The sequence below is a fragment of the Leptidea sinapis genome, chromosome 31, assembly GCF_905404315.1.
Source record: "Leptidea sinapis chromosome 31, ilLepSina1.1, whole genome shotgun sequence".
NCBI lineage: Eukaryota > Metazoa > Arthropoda > Insecta > Lepidoptera > Pieridae > Leptidea > Leptidea sinapis.
The window spans coordinates 9,345,999-9,363,544 of record NC_066295.1 but is presented as its reverse complement, the minus strand read 5'-3'; the positions used below and the strand labels follow the sequence as shown (position 1 = coordinate 9,363,544).

Below are 17,546 nucleotides of genomic sequence, written 5' to 3'. Positions count from 1 at the left end.
AAGTAATATATGTCAGCTTCGTAATATATTCATTTTGTAAAGTTTTTATACAATACAATTTTTGCAAACTGAATGTTTTTTTTCATCTAAAAATTATATTTTGCCGCCAAATTCCACCTCCAAACGACATGCTACAAGTTAGGATATCACCCCCACCATCTGGATGTGTGGTCGTCCTCTACAGTGCCGTTTTCAAGGAGCTTTCTTCCACGTACTACAAAGCTGTGGAATGAGCTTCATTGTTTGGTGTTTCCGGGACGATACGACATTGGTACCTTCAGAAAAAGCGTGTACACCTTCATTAAAGGCCAATAAAGCTCCTGTGATTCCTCATCTTTTTCTTAATTTGTTTTTAGCTTATCTCATATCAGATTGACGATTAGTTTTTTTTTTACGAGATAAAGTGAGACGATCAAAACGATGCATTGTCGTTCAGGATTCTTGAAAAATTCTGAGGCACTTTAAGACCGAATACGTTAAGTTCCACTAGTCCAACAATTTTACGACCCCGAGTTTCCCTGCGAGATCTAATCAGAAATGAGGAGATAGACCGACATAGCCCAAATGATTGGGAAACTGAAGTGGCAGTGGGCAGGGCACATAAATCGACGGATGGATGACCGTTGAGGCAGAAAAGTCCTCGAATGACGACCACGTAATAGAAGACGCAGTGTTGGTTGGCCCTCCACAATATGGACCGATGATCTAGTCAAAATCGCCGGAAAACGTTGGATGAAGGTAGCGTAGGACCGATCATCGTGGAGATCTTTGGGGGAGACCTTTGTCCAGCAGTAGACGAGTTTCGGCTGATATGATGATGAATAATTTTACTTCAAACAGAAGCAGGCAGCGGCAGAAAAGGCGCCGCTAACCACCTCACCGGTATGAGCCAAGAAGTTTGGTAAAAGTTAAGTACTTAGGTTTAAATAGTTATACTGTAAATCAATCTGCTTTAACTGTCTTCTTAAATAGACAAACGATTTCAATGAGTCCAATAAAATGTATTTGTGAACACTAATAAGTACAGCCCGCAATAGGACATGTCAGTCAAGATTACGACCTTAGCCGGGCTATTGTCAGACTGATATTTCAAATAGCGGTCCTAGGTCGTCTAGATCGTAACTTGTGTCTCGACAGATATTTGTAGAGTGAGACCTAAATGATAGCTGTTCACCTCGACGCGGCGTTTCATTGTTGTTTTGTTTTAGGAAGTATTTCAATCGATAATTAAATCTAAAATTAGCTGTTGGGTTTTTTTGATAAACTTGCGTTGCTTTAAAAGCGTTGGGCGCGGTCGCTCCATTCCCAGACCTTGAAAAAGTTATAACTCGTAAAGATGACGTCTGGCTTTGTACAAACGCGCGTTTAACGAGAAACTTTTTGCACTTTGTGGAATCAATTATCGGCTGCAGTTTTTCAGAACCGATACGAGTAAGTAAGTGGGTTAGTTTGACTGGGTTGTTTGCGCACTTAGCATTTTGATTGGGCCATTGTGCGTGTCAGTTAATCTTCTAACCCCAACCAGCCCAGGCCATCCCAGAAAGACAGCAGCCTTTTCAGACTGCTGCAGGCATCCGTGAGCGATACTGGAGATTGGAGAATTTGTGCTCGTTGTTCGGCCACGCTGTTGCACTCTGTAAGCACATGCAATGGCGTTTCTGCCTCCATGCATCCCCTGCATAATGGACTATCCGTCACACCTATGGTAAATAGATGCTTGTTTAAGGGACAGCGGCCGGTTATAACCGTTATAATTTTGCGTACATTGTCCCTGGGTAGTCTAGTCAAGTTGCGAGCAAACCTCTTTGATGCCACCGGAACTGCATTATTTGTTTTCTTGCATTTTTCACAGTTTCTCCATTCTCTTATGTGGGTTCTGTTACTATGGCATGAGGTATGGGAAGCAGTGGTTCCGGTTCATATACTACATCCTCAGTTCGTCTGCAGCATCATTGACCAGTGCATTGCTGTGTCCTTTAATCCATTGCAGGATGACCCTGTTCGTATTTACAATGGATTGTAGTGCGTTGTGATATTCCAATATAAGGACAGAGGTAATGATGTTATTTTGTAGGGCTTGAAGTAGGGATGCACAGTCTGAGACAATCTTTATATTAAGGTCTTTGGCGCCTCTGGCTGCTACCGTTTGTGCCTCTCTGGTAATACATTCTGCCTGGAAACGATGCGACTTAGGGACTTTTAAGCTTAGCGCTTACTCCCAACTTAAATACCGGCAACGCATCTCTTGACCGCTGGTGTTCAGATGTCCGTGGGCGGTTGCCTGACCACTTGTCATCACAGGGGCCTCGTCACCGGTTGCCCCCTCTTATATAAAATAATTATTAGAATTTTAGCGATCATAATTTAAGGGTCGATTGTTTATCTACTAGCTGTTCACGCAAATTAAGGTTAGTTTGTATGAATGCTTAGCTTTAATGTAAATCATACAAATACAATATAATTTTTGATCAAATAAAACCTTAATGTTGATACGCTTAAGGATATATATAATTATATTTTCAAATCAGCATGTATTTAAATTCTATCTAAGTGTTCAGCTAAACTTCCTTTAAAGGCATAAAAGGCATTTATTTTCTCAAAATTGATTCCCTTAAAATTCTTTTTGATGTCATTTCTAATATACTGGATACTCCTACCGCTTCTGAAACAAATGGTGCTCTGAGAAAGATGAAACGGCGGAAGAAACTCTCCCAGCTTTCTTTCTTTGCGCTCTTTTTAATAAAATATTATACTGTACTGTCAATAAAATATATTGAACTGTCATTGCGATTGCTAAAATAGAATCATTATCTAGTCCCAGGCTGTCCGATCATTTAGACATTCAGCTGTGGAGTAGTAGGATTTACGACAGAGTCATTTTTTAATAAAACATTTAAATTTATTTATAGATAATGCCTGAACAGTGGCTTGGACTTTATTATAAAAGTGTATACATTTAACCTTAAAGCTATTATGTATCTTATGAAGCCTACTAGAATTAGTTACAAGCAATCCCTTATTTCTCGTGTTATAATAATGAAAATCACAATTAAGAGTAAAAAGGTGACGATTTTTGTAAACCAAGCTGATACAAGCACGAACAGCTCTCTTTTGCAGAGCAAACACTACATCAATGTCAGCAGCATGACCCCACAGTAAAATACCGTATCATGATCCTGTGAAAATAACTGAAGTTAGCGGTCTAGCGGTCGCAACATTCGTGTACTCTCTAATCTTTCTAAAGGCATATACCGCAGAGCTGAGTCTATATGCTAGTTGGGCAATATGTGGACCTCACTGAAGCTTTTTATCTACCGTCATACCCAAGAAGACAGTCTCAAATGTCAAACTCTCAATGTTGACTCTACAATCATTTTATTATAGTATAAATGATTATATCATAGATTAGAACATAGCATAATTTATCCTTATGAATTGAATTACAGCCGTTAAGACAGGAAATTAATACCTTTTTATCACTTATATAATTAAAAGTCATAATGCATTATGAGTTAATATCATTTTATGATTGTCATTCATTTCAAACTTATCTCCGTGCAAAAAAATAATAACGATATTAACAGTGGTCGAGAAAATATGCAAACTTAATCAATTATGCAATAATTATGCATAATGAGTTTGATTTATAAAAGGAAAATAATTTTCTGCTACATTTTAGTAAATAATTAACTTAATTTGCAAACAATTGGCGATTTACCATGAAACGGTGGCCACATAATTATTGTGCACTCGCGTTGGGAATTATCATTAAATATGGCCAGTGTTGACGTACACCTTGGCCTAAACTTGATCAGAATTCTAGAGAAACCTCAGTAAGTGTGGCGAGGACGAGATGATTCAATTAAATGCCACACTTTGCACGTATTTGCGATATAAATCACTGTTAGATACATTCTTTTGGCTAATTTCGTCATTGTTGTATAACTATGTTTGTTTTATCATGTTAATCGTATTTAGGACTTCGTATCCAAGGGTTTGGCTGGGCAGGTCATAATATATGCAGATTAGATGATTCAAGGTGGATGAAGAGAGTTACGGAATGGATACCATGGGAATGTACTAGACAAATATGGAAAAAAAAGAGAAGATGGAGTGATATTTTTACCCAAATAGTTGGAACGGACTGGATGAGAAAAGCCAGAGCGTATTGAAAAGGTTTAGGGGAGGCTTCAGCCGTAGAGGAAACTACTACTTAATTTATTTAGTATAGTTAATTTAGTACTAATTTGTAGTTAATCTAATATCTAAGTTAATTTTAAGTATTTTTTTTGTAAAAATTGGAAAGATGTAGTAATAAAGGCCTTTTTTATCCGACTTGCGACTTTAGCGAAACTCTCCGAGAAATAAACTATTGTATGAAACGTGCAGTGATTGATAGATGGATAGATGACGGCTATAATCTCGAAAGAAACGGATATAGCCGAAATCCACTACGTTAAAGCACCTGTTCGTTTTCAAACCTAGCCCGATTATACTTCGTTGCCTTATTGTAATTACTATTTCAAACTTATGCCAAATCCTCCCAAAACCGTCAAATCAAATGGCTATTTGAGATCAGATGAAAGATCAAAAAATATATATTAGTCGTTTTTTAAGCACACATCATCCCTACTAATATTATAATTGTTAGGTTTGTTTGTTAAGTTTTCACGCCTTAACCACAGAACCGATTTTGATGATATTTAATACAGAGATAGACTAAAGCTTGGAAAAGGACATACGCTACCTTTAATTGCGAAAAACTAAATGGAGAGGCTAAAACAGGGGATGAAAGTTTTTATGGCAATTCATTATTTTCGGGTATGAAACCATAAATTTTGTAATTAGAATGTATATTAGGCACTTGATAAGTTGTTATAAAACATTTGTTCGAGCATTTTTGAAACTTTCACCTACATGGGGATGAAATAGGATATTAAAGTTCGTAAGGAAATACTATTAAAGAGACTATCGACAATGACAAGGGATATTCGCTGTATCATAGAAGAGCAGAGCAGAGCCACCAGCAGCGGAAAGAGCAGTTTGTATGTATTTGCAAGGTATCCTAAAAATTAAAATGCTGTCCAAAGTAACTATTCCAAGTGGACGAAGTCACGAGTAAAAGCTAGTATTGTTATATATGGACAACGGTTTAAATTGTAAAATTGAGTCTTTTTATAATTAAGACTCAAATGTCTAGGGGACATAGAAACAACTTAGAACAATTACATTGCGTTGTTGACAGCATAATAAAACCATTGCAAATATGCAACAATAAGCATTTATTATGCATTAACATAATAACACACGTCAGTGGAGATATAACTGAAGTAATCAATTGTGATAATAAGATAATATGAATGACATGGGAAGATAACATTGTAGCTGACCCGACGGACGTTGTTCTGTACATAAGAAATAAAATACTGTTTTTGAAGTTATACTTCTTTAGGCGCGTTATGAAAAATAATGAGAGTGAAATTCTAAGTTGCGCGCGCACCACTGTAACAGAGTGAAGTTGGTTCCTAAAGTTTTCTGACGTTTGCGACATTCGTTATCTTTTTTTGGTTTCTTCGTCCATTATTAGGATGGGCAAAGGATACAAGCCCGTACAGCCGTATTCGTTATTTAATAATTATAAAATATGCTCCCTGTTGTTTTAATGAAATTGTTTCATAGGAGAACCAATTATTATCTATTTATATAAAAATGAATTGCTGTTCGTTATTCTCGCTAAAACTCGAGAACGGCTGGACCGATTTGGCTAATTTTGGTCTTGAATTATTTGTGGAAGTCCAGGGAAGGTTTAAAAGGTGAATAAATATAATATGCTCAGAATTTAATAAAAACAACAATTTAGTTTTTCCTTTGATGGATTCCGTCGTTCAGAAATCAAACTGAAAGAATAGTTTAAAATGAATAACTAATAAGAATTTATATATCTTTCTTACTTTCTCAGGAGGTAAAAAATAAACAAAATTTTAGCTAACTATAGTTTGTAGACTAACAACAGTTGTTAACAATCTATCAGATTATTTTTATGTAGACTGATAAGTCAAAGTTTGAGAGTGACAATGAAGTATATAGGCTTAGAATGCAACGAGTTTGTGCAAATCCAACAGCCTTAATATTGTCATTCGCACTAACAAAACACCTGCCGGTGAACACACAAGGAGGTTTAATTCACCCACCATTGACGAAGTGGCTGTTGTCATTGAGGGAGAAAAATTACAATCTAAAGCAATTATTAGACATATTTTCTATTATATTGCTATGTATATTGCAATGGGGCAACGCTGCCGATATTAATACAATATTTGTGCTGCAGAAGAGGGCTATTCGCGCTATTTATAACCTAGGTCCTAAAGAATCATTGAGAGCAAAATTTAAAGAAATTAACATCTTGACTGTTGCTTCTCAATATATTCTTGATAATGTAATGTATGTTCATTTGTGCACAGGCACATAAGTGAATATGCCAGAAACTGTCATAACCATAATGTTAACACCAGGAACAGACATAAACTTATGATGCCTACTACTCGGCTAAGTCGAGTTAGTAAGTCTTTTGTGGGGCGATGTATATGCTTTTACAACAAGATCCCAGAAAATGTTCAAAACAAAAGTATAACGTTATTCAAAAGAATTGTTAAAAAACGTTTGTGTGGTAAAGGTTACTATAACATAAATGACTTTCTTAATGATACCACAGATTGGGAATGGAGTGACCGCATTCAGGCATTAAATAATAAGTTTAATTGTACAATATTACTTTGTAAACATATTTATTCGATGAAAAAAAAAAGCCCGCTGAGTTTGTTGCGCCCATTCTTCTCAGGTCTGAGGCATTCATTTTGGAATGGGTGGTAGTTTTTGACTTTCAATAAGTGATGTCACATCCTATTTTGAATAAAAATATTTGAATTTGAATTTGAATTGACAAATTCATAAAATAACATTATTTTGTTTATTATTTACAGGACAACGTCTGTCGGGTCAGCTAGTATACAATACAGATAAATTTCATTGAGCAGAACTGTCAAACCACGCGTCAATACAAAACAAATATGTATTGGAAATTCCCAAATCGGAATAAAATCTATCATATCTCTCAAGTTGGACTAAACTGCACTTCATTAAAATCAGTTCATTAGTTTAGGAGTTCACTGGAAACAAACATAAGGACACTGGATTTGAATATATTAAGATATATGATTATTCTTAAATTATAAAAACATATAAAGGTTGTTATTTCATAACTTATGTAAAATATTCTGCATATTACTTAACGGGAAAAAAATATAAAAAAATCTGACATTTATCAATAGCTCACACCGGACCAAACACAGATATTAATTATCAGATGATTTCTATAACATATAGATAAAATATAGAGTCAAAGTCAAAAATATTTGACATAAAATCAACAGATTGCTCGTCAACGTCAAACAATTCAAATATATGCTAATTCACAAAAGCTTAAACTAATATATTTTAAAAATAATGCAATCCTGTAGAACAATACAAGGCTGAACCATAAAATTCATAAAACATAACAACGATAATATTATTCAATTCCATATTGTAATATCGTTTACGTAATATTCAACACTGCAATAAGCCTTCGACATAAGTCTGCGTTTAATAAAAGATTTAAATTTATTTATTGATAAATCAGATACATATATCAGATGATAACTATAAAAACAAATCAATGAAATCGTCGAGCCGAGTACAAGGCGAAGATTTTTTAAGTTTATGCTTGAAATATGCAGAAAAAGGAAAATTTTTGATATAAATTTAAAAAAAAATCTGTATTTTGTCCATAACTTACATCGAGACTTACACGGGTAATAGCTGTGCAAGCGATCTCTTAGCTACAAACAAATCGGGTCGGCGGGTGTCTTAGAAGGCAAACAATTAAAATCTCCCACATACTTACTCGAAATACTGTTCTTTAGGCGTAAACGCACAAAAGTATTGACCATTTACCATTTTTTTCGTCCATAAAAATTTTACATAGTTTGGCCCAGTAGTTTTCATTTTATGAACATTTTGTTTACCTCGATAATAGTATTGTTTTTTGTGTACAGCTTTTTTAGGAGTTTTCATTGAGGTTGATTATGATATATTAATTATTAACGGATACTGAAAAGTATAAATAAAAAAAACTACGTTTAAAACATCGACTTCCAAATCTGAAAAGTATCAAATAACTAAAAATTTCATTTAATACACCTTTACCTTTAATATTAATAGAATACTATTATTTGTATGTGCTACACATTGCAGATTTGAAGTCTTTTTGATGTGAAACATCTATAGCCGCACGCAAAACCGATTTCTGGCGTGGCGACGCATGCCGTGGCGACGCGTCGCCTTGTCATAGTAATACCGTCATCAGAGGCAACATCGAATATAACTATTACCGAAGTCACTGATTAAACGAATTAAGTAGTCACGATTTGAAATAAATTCGTAAATTTTTGTATTTAATGAAAATAAATGTTTATTCAATAAAAAGTCATCGTTATCTGGAAAAAAATCGTATTATTTTATTTTATCATTATGTCATATTTAGTTCCTATCACAATATGTTATTTTCTACATATTACTTTTACAAAATAATGTCGATGTTTCACATCTGCCAGGCGTCCCGTGACGGCTCACATTTTTTTTATTTATTTTTTTATTCTTAGACTGTAATATTAAGCCATAGCGACGAATAATCAAACTTAATAAGTCTTATATATATATAGATGTACGACGATGTTTTGAAATGTTGTAGGGAAAATTAAAAAACCTGTTTATGCCTCGGATCGGATGCGCCTATCATCCCGAAGTAATCCGTGCCGATGCTTCGTGAGTTTATGAAATTAAAAAGTTATCGCGATAAAGCCTGTGGTGACATCAGGGACTTCTTTATTTTTAATGAATTATCGTGCAATACCAGGTGCTAGAGTTAGCTGAAATCAGTACTCACTTTATTAAATTCTCAATGCTGATTTGTACTTATATTGTAGAGAATATGATTAAAAATTAATGTCACGTATATATTATAAGTAACGTGGGGCTCCCGGGGTCTTGTTCTATAACCACCACCAGGGGCAAGTAACCATCGACATTTCAACTCAACGTATTAAATAAAGGTATAACAACTTCTGAGAAATTGTTTCGCAAGGTCGTGATAGCTGTGCCGAAAGTGCGTCATATACGAGTATATAGTCAGAAAAGTTGTATGGAAATCCATTTACGTGTTCTTCGAAAACGATACCGGCCATTTCCAATAAGTTATACCTATAAAGAATAGACTTACAATATAGTAAGAGTATAGACAAAACTTGCAAGTCAGAAGAACATCTCTATCGGAGATACAGTAAGATAGAAATGAAATGTGAATCTGTTATAACAGTAACCGATTTTTAAAATATCTTTTTTGCACACTGTACATAGTATAGATATTTGCGACACACAGCAATACTATACTATAATTGAACCTCTATATTTAAAAGCCCTACAGATTTTATAGATGATTTCCGGCTTATAATAAACCATCTATCGATAACCAAAGTATCGATAGTTCGACAACAGCAGTACGGGACGCACGACGCGACGACGCGATGGCCCAACACTCAAGGCCGTTGGCAGATACAGCAACCTTAACATGTCGTAAGCTCTGTAAGTAAGTCAGCCACGGTTGACTGTAGCTCTTTTCATTCCATTTTTAACCGACTTTAAAAAGGAGGAGGTTGAAAGGCTGAGATTTGTGATCCGATTTACGTAATTCTTTTTTCAATGCTTTTTTAATTTCAATGCGGAATAGATGCCATTTGGTCCCATAAAATTTTTACATAGTTTGGCCGAGTAGTTTTCATTTTATGAACATTTTTTATGAAAATTTTCGGACTGCCAGGTGTTCTCTACGATAATATATTCTAAGTGTAGACTTCTAAGTTTATGATACTGTCACATTTTATTTTCTATTATATATCTCTATGTTTTGTTTCCTACGAAACAAAATGTGACAGTATCATAAAAAGTACTATAAAATAATAGTTAGCGTGCTTTTTAGTTTTTTTTAACTATTATTTATTTTTCAATTTTTTAGTCAAATTAGTGTATTGTCATCGGTCCTCGATAAATCTACAAAGTTTGAACGAAATCTAGCCGTTTAAAGTGGGTCAAAATCGCGCCCAAAGAAGTCGGTTACAAACATACAGGTGAAGCTAATATAAAGCGTATAAAAACTGAAATTGGCTGTTAATATATTGTTTATGTTTATTTTTATTTTAATTTATATTAGGCTATTTGTAAAATTCATATTTGGAATTTTCTTAAAAAATTATATTGTCTATTCTCGTATAATGCTTAAAGCGCTTAGTAGAGACTCGGCGGAAATTGTAATACCTGTACTCATACCAACTACACCGTAGAAATCATTAGCATTCCGTTCCCTTGTTGAACAATGTATTTTTCCCGACGATTATCCAATGAAGATAACTTAACATCTTACATTTCTCGTGGTAACCCAAAATAAGACTGAATGGTTTAGCTGCTGTTTGATTTTGCACGACTCGAACGCGAAGCGGCGAGCTTGTGCATTATAATCGACCTGTCAAAGTCACACGATTTCCACTCTTTAAACTGCATATTTTTTTTTCTATCACTCTTACACATTATAAAAAGCACATCAATATAAAGCTGAGACACTAATGAATAATCCTGATACTTAGTTTGTAATTGTCGTAAAAAAAGTTCATTTAAAATAATTTATCGTGGACGTCCATTAGTCTGTGGTTCAAAAAAACGCGACGGATATCTCGAGACCACTTGACGAAACGACTTAATTTTTTTTTCACAATTTTCAGAATTAAGCAGAAAAGGTTACTTTCGAAAATCACTACTGTAGGTCTTCTCGTTTTGTTTTTAAACGCAGGAGATTGGATTTTATTCGAAAATTAACTTTAAAAAAAATAGCATTAATTCTGTGCAGGGTATAACGTAATCAGACAATGACTAAAACAATAACAAAAAACTTAATAGACAATGGATAAATGCATATTATTCAAACTTATAAAATACTCCGCCAATTGTAATAGATTTTTTTCTATTCTGAATCTATCTGCATATTATTTTATAATGCGGAAGTAATCGTGTGGACAATGTTTCATAAATTTTTTGTATGACTAAGTTGCGGATACGTACAGCTTAGGGTTGGCAAGTGTAATATTTATCTATTTATCATTTTTAGTTAATATTGAAAAGCGTGGATTGCGTATAGACTCGTAAAATATAGGTTATATAAATTTTACACAAAGAAACTGAAAACAACATTTTATAAACGATGTGGGACTCGAACGCGAGAGAGGTAATTAATCCCAGACGTGAGGGTTATCACTTTAAAACATGACAAATTGTTTATATAAATCTTAATATGCTTGTTAGACTGTCCAGTCATGGCTTTATATTCAGGACATCATCATCATTTCCAACGAAAGACGTCCACTGCTGGATAAAGGCATCCCCCAGAAATCTCCATGACAAATGGTCCTGCGCTGCCCTCATCCAACCTATTCCGGCTATCATGACCAGAACATCGGTGCATCTTGTGGGGCGTACAACATATGCCCTGCCCACCACATCCCTTTCAGTTTCAAAATTTCTGATTCAATTTCCATTTCATGACTTTGTTTCTCCAACAGATCTCCTGATTTCTGATTCATTCGATCTAGCACGGAACCTCCGGGCATAGCTCTCTCCATTGTGCTCTGAGCGGCCATGAGGTTTCTCATCAGGCCGATAGCTAGCTACAGTGCCTAGCTAATAGCCAGCTCAAACCCCAATACCTAAATATTGTAGTTTTGGCATCAGCAATCATTGTATCTTAGGAAAATGACTCAAGATATTACATGTAAGTCTCTATTTCAAGTTTCAGCAATTTTAAAGTGTAAGCGATTTATTTATAAAATGTATTAAGAAAATCAACAGCTTCGAATGAATCTTTTTTCGGTTATTACCTGATTGTGCTGTGACTGTTTCATTCATCGTGATATTCAAAATTTTTCAAACTCAAATATTTTTATTGTGGATCACATATTGAAAGTCAACAACTATCACCCATTCCAAAACGAATGCCTCAGACCTGAGAAGAATGGGCGCAACAAACTCAGCGGGCTTTTTTTTTCATCAAAAAAATATGTTTACAAAGTAATATTGTTCAATTAAACTTATTATTTAATAGCCTGTGGCATCATTTAGAAAGTCATTTATGTTATAGTAACCTTTACCACACAAACGTTTATTAACAATTCTTTTGAATAACGTAATACTTTTGTTTTAAACATTTTCTGGGATCTTGATGTAAAAGCATTTACATCGCCCGACAAAAGACTATGTCTGTTCCATTATAGGTTTATGTCTGTTATAGTCATAGATTTACTACAAATATAGATTTACTAGAAATCACCATAGGAATACGGTTTTAACTATTTTTCTCACAAACATCAACTGTGTTATGAATATCGACACCGATAAGTTCAATGTGTTGTCATTAGACATCACATTTCGTCTCGACCAATGATAAAGTGTTTTGTAAGTCTGAATTCCCCTCCTCCCTTATTTTTGACTATTTATACAATATTATATAGGTTGAAATAATAACTAAATAAAAAAATACCTTTAAATTACCTTAAGACGATAATAAAGATTCGAAAATATGTATCCAGATTAGATGAATCAAGATGGACGATAAGAGTTACGGAATGGATACCTTGGGAAGGCTCTAGAGTCTAGACAAAGAGGGCAGACAAAAGAGGAGATAGTATGATATTTTTACTTAAGGAGTGGGACCGGACTGGAGGAGAAGAGCCAGAGATAGAGCGTCTTGGCTTTCCAACCTAAACCTTTGTTTAGGGGAGGACTTAGCCGTAGAAGCAACGACTACTTAATTGATTTATTATAGCAAATTTAGTAGTAATTAATATTTAATTTATAGTTAATTTAATATCTAAGTTAATTTTTCGTATTTTTTTTGTAAAAATTGGAAACAAGTAGAAATTAAGGCTTTTTTATTTATTTTATTTAAAGATTCAATTAAATTCAAATTTCATGTATATTGACAGCCCTAAGCACGGTTGTATTGATTGATTGCATGTTCGGAATTCAATTAACGGCCATTGTTTGATCTAATAGACCCTTCCGCTTCGAACTACCGCGTGTCTACATTCGAATCTATCGGCGTTGGTTGCTGTAAACTTTATATGGTATTTTATTACTAAGGCTAACGACTTGTACTTCCTTATGACGAAGAAAAAATGTACACTTAGGTTAGTTTTAAACGTAAAGTATATTTATTTCCGGTTACCATGAGGCAAACAACAAGAGAATCTTCTTAGACCGCCAATAGGTATAACCTTTACCTCCCACATTAAATCCTCGCCCGCCACTTACCGATGTGTTTTTTTTAAGACAATAAGGGACGAGACGAGTAGGACGTTCAGCTGATGGTAATTGATACGCCCTGCCCTTTTCTTCTGATTCTTGAAAAATCCAAACTTCTGAGCAGCACTACAATTGCGCCCGTCTCCTTGAGATATAAGGTGTTAAGTCTCATTTGCCCAATAATTTCACTAGCTACGGCACCCCTCATACCGAAACACAGTAATGCTTGCACATTACTGCTTCACGGCAGAAATACGTGCTGTTGTGGTACCCATAATCTAGCCAGCATCCTGTGCAAAGGAGCCTTCCACTGGTAAAGGTTTCAGTTTTCGAATTCATATGTCAGTTATTCCATGCTTTATAAGGTGGACTAAAGATAATACTATTTAACGCTTTTACATAAGAATAGGGGTTATAGCATGAAATTGCCGTATTATTGTAATAGGTACTTCGAATTGACATAGAACCTTCATGGTTTGAGATTTTTGAGTGAAACTTCTTTCACATGGTACCTATGTAATTCTTCTTTTAAAATGTGCAACATTCGATTATAGATTTTCAGCTGATTTTTTTATTCAGCGTAGACAAGAAAGATGGATTCTTCTGGAATGAAATGGATGGAAAATTCGAGTGATTTTTGAATACGATATAAATATTGCATTAGTAGAGGGGACTGCTTATGAACTGTACGATTTTGGTTTAAACGCTTTTGTGATGGACTTTGATTTGAAGAACGAACCATGTGGAAGACTGGCCCACACAGAGGAATAACAATGAATGGAAAGAGATGCCGGAAAGCGATTCAAGCCAAACTACCCAGGAATTAGCGGCATGATTTAACGGTACCTTACTAACATGTACACATATTGACTCATTTGCGTCAAATCAATAAAATAAAAAATACGAAAAATGGGTTGAAATATGATTTGACGGATCTGTAGAAAGAAACGCGTGTTGAAACTTGTGTTGCCTTGTTGAATAGATACAGAAATGAAGGAATATTAGATCGAATTTTGCCATGCGATGAAAAGTGGATTCTTTACAATAACCGTAAGAGAAAAATGCAATGGCTGACCCCAGGTCAAACGCCGCAACAGTATCCTAAACCAAAGCTTACCAAAAAAAAGGTAATGGTAACTGTTTAGTGGTCTCAGCGTGGTGTTTTTCACTATAGCTTCCTCCGATCTGGTCATGTTATAACGGCAGATGTCTACTATGCAGAACTCCGAACAATGATAGCAAAACTAGCAGTGAAACAGTGCCGATTCATCATTCGATATTCCCCATTATTGCTCCATGGTAACGCGAGACCTCATACAGCACGAGAAACCGTTTTAACTCTATAGTAACTGCAATTAGAAACAATTTATCACCCTCCAAATTCGCCAGAACTTGCTCCAACGGAGTACCATTATTTTCATGTTTTGGACAATTTTCTACTGATAAAAACATATCTCAGGAGGCAGTACAAAATGTTTTCACGCAATTTTTCGAATTCTATTGCAAATGCATAAATGACCTTCTCATAAGATTGCAGCAACGTATAGATAATAAAGGTAATTATTTTGATTAAATATGTTAAATAAAAAAAAATAAGGAACAGGAGTAATTAAATTAAATAATCAAACTGGGAGACTCGTTATACAGGAAGACAGTTAAGTTGAGTATCAAACCGGCGCTCTGTCGTGAAGCAATAATGTGCAAAATTACTGATGATGTCTCAAAATGACGAACGCAATTGAGATGACGCTCACAATTTTGATTTCAATCAAAAATCCTGGGTGGCAGGCAATACATTATTATGGACATGGCGTAAAACTTAGTATGAGGTCAAATGTCTCGTCACTCCTTGCCATAAAAAAAAACCGACGAAGAGGTTTTTTTTTAATAAAAATAAGGGACGAGCAGGACGTTCATCTGATGGTAATTAATACGCCCAGCCCATTACAATGCTGTGCCGTTCGGGATTATAGAAAACCCTAAAAATTCTCAGCAGCACTACAACTGCGCTTGTCACCTTGAGACATAAGATGTCAAGTCTCATTTTCCCAGTAATTTCCCTAGCTACAGCGCCCTTCAGGCTGAAACACAGTAATGCTTACACATTAATGCTTCACGGCAGAAATAGGCATAATCTAGCCGGCATCCGGTGCAAAGAAGCCTCCCACTGGTTCCCTCCTCCCACTAAGATTTAAAACATTTTCCGAAAACTTCGAATTCACATTTGTCGACGCATCAATAGTTTGATAGCCTATGAACAGAATAAATACAAGATCATTATTTAAGAGCTTTAGCTTTTTACAATTGCTTTTAATAAATAATGCCCAATCATTGCAAGCGAATATTCGATTACATTAGGCGGTCTTTACACTTCAAGGATTTTATTGTCAATCAATTTTTTGTCGCATATCGAGAAGTATTCGCGGAGATAAATAATTATGTTAATCATTTCCTGGTCCATTATTGTTGCTTGTTAAACTACAATCAAAACTGTAATATGGAATACAATTCGTGTGATATGTCCTTTAGAAACGGCGTCATTAAAAATCAATCTCGCAAAGTGTTAGTGCCGTATTTTGTTAATTTTTTAGATTACCGTAAGACGAAGTTAGCGTAGAAACTGAAAATTCTGTAATTATTAGCCCTCAATATTCTTTGACTATTTCTAATCTCTGCTCTCTAGTATGACGTTGTCCGGAAAAAACGTAAGCTAACGTAAAATGGACGCTTTCTGTACTTCTTTATATATTCCACATCTACTGACTAAACTGTTTCTGCCTGCATTTACCTAGATATCAGACATTTTTAATTTAATTTCTCGTCCCAAATACTATAGTGCCTAAAGGCGAAGGTTTTCAACCAGCGTGTGTTGCCAGTGATGACTTAGGGTACGCAGCCGTGGTCGCTAACTATGGGCCTGATGAGAATGCTCTTGGTCGCTCAGATGGCAATGGAGAGGGCTATACTCAGAGATTTCCTGCGAGATCAAATCAGCAATGAGGAGATCCGTACGACAAACAAAGTCACCAACATAGCCCAAATGTGATTGCGAAACTGAAGTGGCAGTGGGCAGGGCACATAGTTCGACGGACAGATGGCCGTTGGGACAGTAAAGTCCTCAAATGGCGACCACGTACCGGAAGACGCAGTGTTGGCAGCCTTCCCCCCCAAGATGGACGGATAACCTTGGCAAGATCGCCGGAATATGTTGGATGAGGGCAGCGCAGGACCGATCTATCTTTTGGGTAGGCCTAAGTCCAGCAGTGTACGTCTTCTAGCTGATATGAGGTTCCGCCATTTTGTTGTTTACAGAGTTTTATAAAATAACGAATGGATCTTGAGTAGTGTCATTTGATGCTTAGAAGTCAAAAAATGGTCGCAATATGAGCAAATCCTAGCCAGCGTACAATCAATAGTTTGCCTCGCGTAGACGTGCTAAGTGAATTATTATCAATGTTCGTAACAAGTACAGAAGCCCTATTACCAAAGTGTTTCGGATCCGAAGATCGATACGAAGTTGGCGATTAGAAATTTTGTATTTCGTTTACATTATGTAGTATCGGAATTTATTGGATAGGATACTAAATGTTTATTAAGATGTTATATTTAAGGAATCACGGGGCGGTTAATTTAAAGTGAGTATATTTATTAGAAAAAATTGACAGAGTTAAAGGACCGAGGTCTGTCGTACATCGAAGTTAAGTAGGAACTGCCCGCTTGAGTCCCATACAATTATATCTTACTTACTACCTGGGTTCTCACCCCCGCATCAGTAATACTTCGTTCTTACACTCTCAGTACTTATAATGTACATTTTTGCCACGAGACAAAACTATACTTACGTTCCCACGCTTTCTAAAATATCTTAACTAAACATTTGTTATTTGGGAATTTTTCTCAATCCCTTTATTTACAACATTTTGAAAATAATACTTACTGCTAAGTACAAAGGTGCAATAAAACAATAAAATAGAAAACTTAAATCTAAAAATGACCATTCCACATTTATTTCCAAATTCACTTGACATTTACTTCCTCGTTGTTTAACATTATTATGATCGTAACTAAAACTTCACTTTGTCTATGGTTCCGAAACGAAATCCGTC

The 17,546-nt window shown here is 35.3% G+C and overlaps 1 protein-coding gene across 2 annotated transcripts in view; it reads right to left on the bottom strand.

The window, feature by feature from the left end:
* Positions 1 to 17,546, bottom strand: part of LOC126974133 (arylalkylamine N-acetyltransferase 1-like) — a 146,015-nt gene that overhangs the window by 2,726 nt on the left and 125,743 nt on the right. The window lies entirely within an intron of this gene.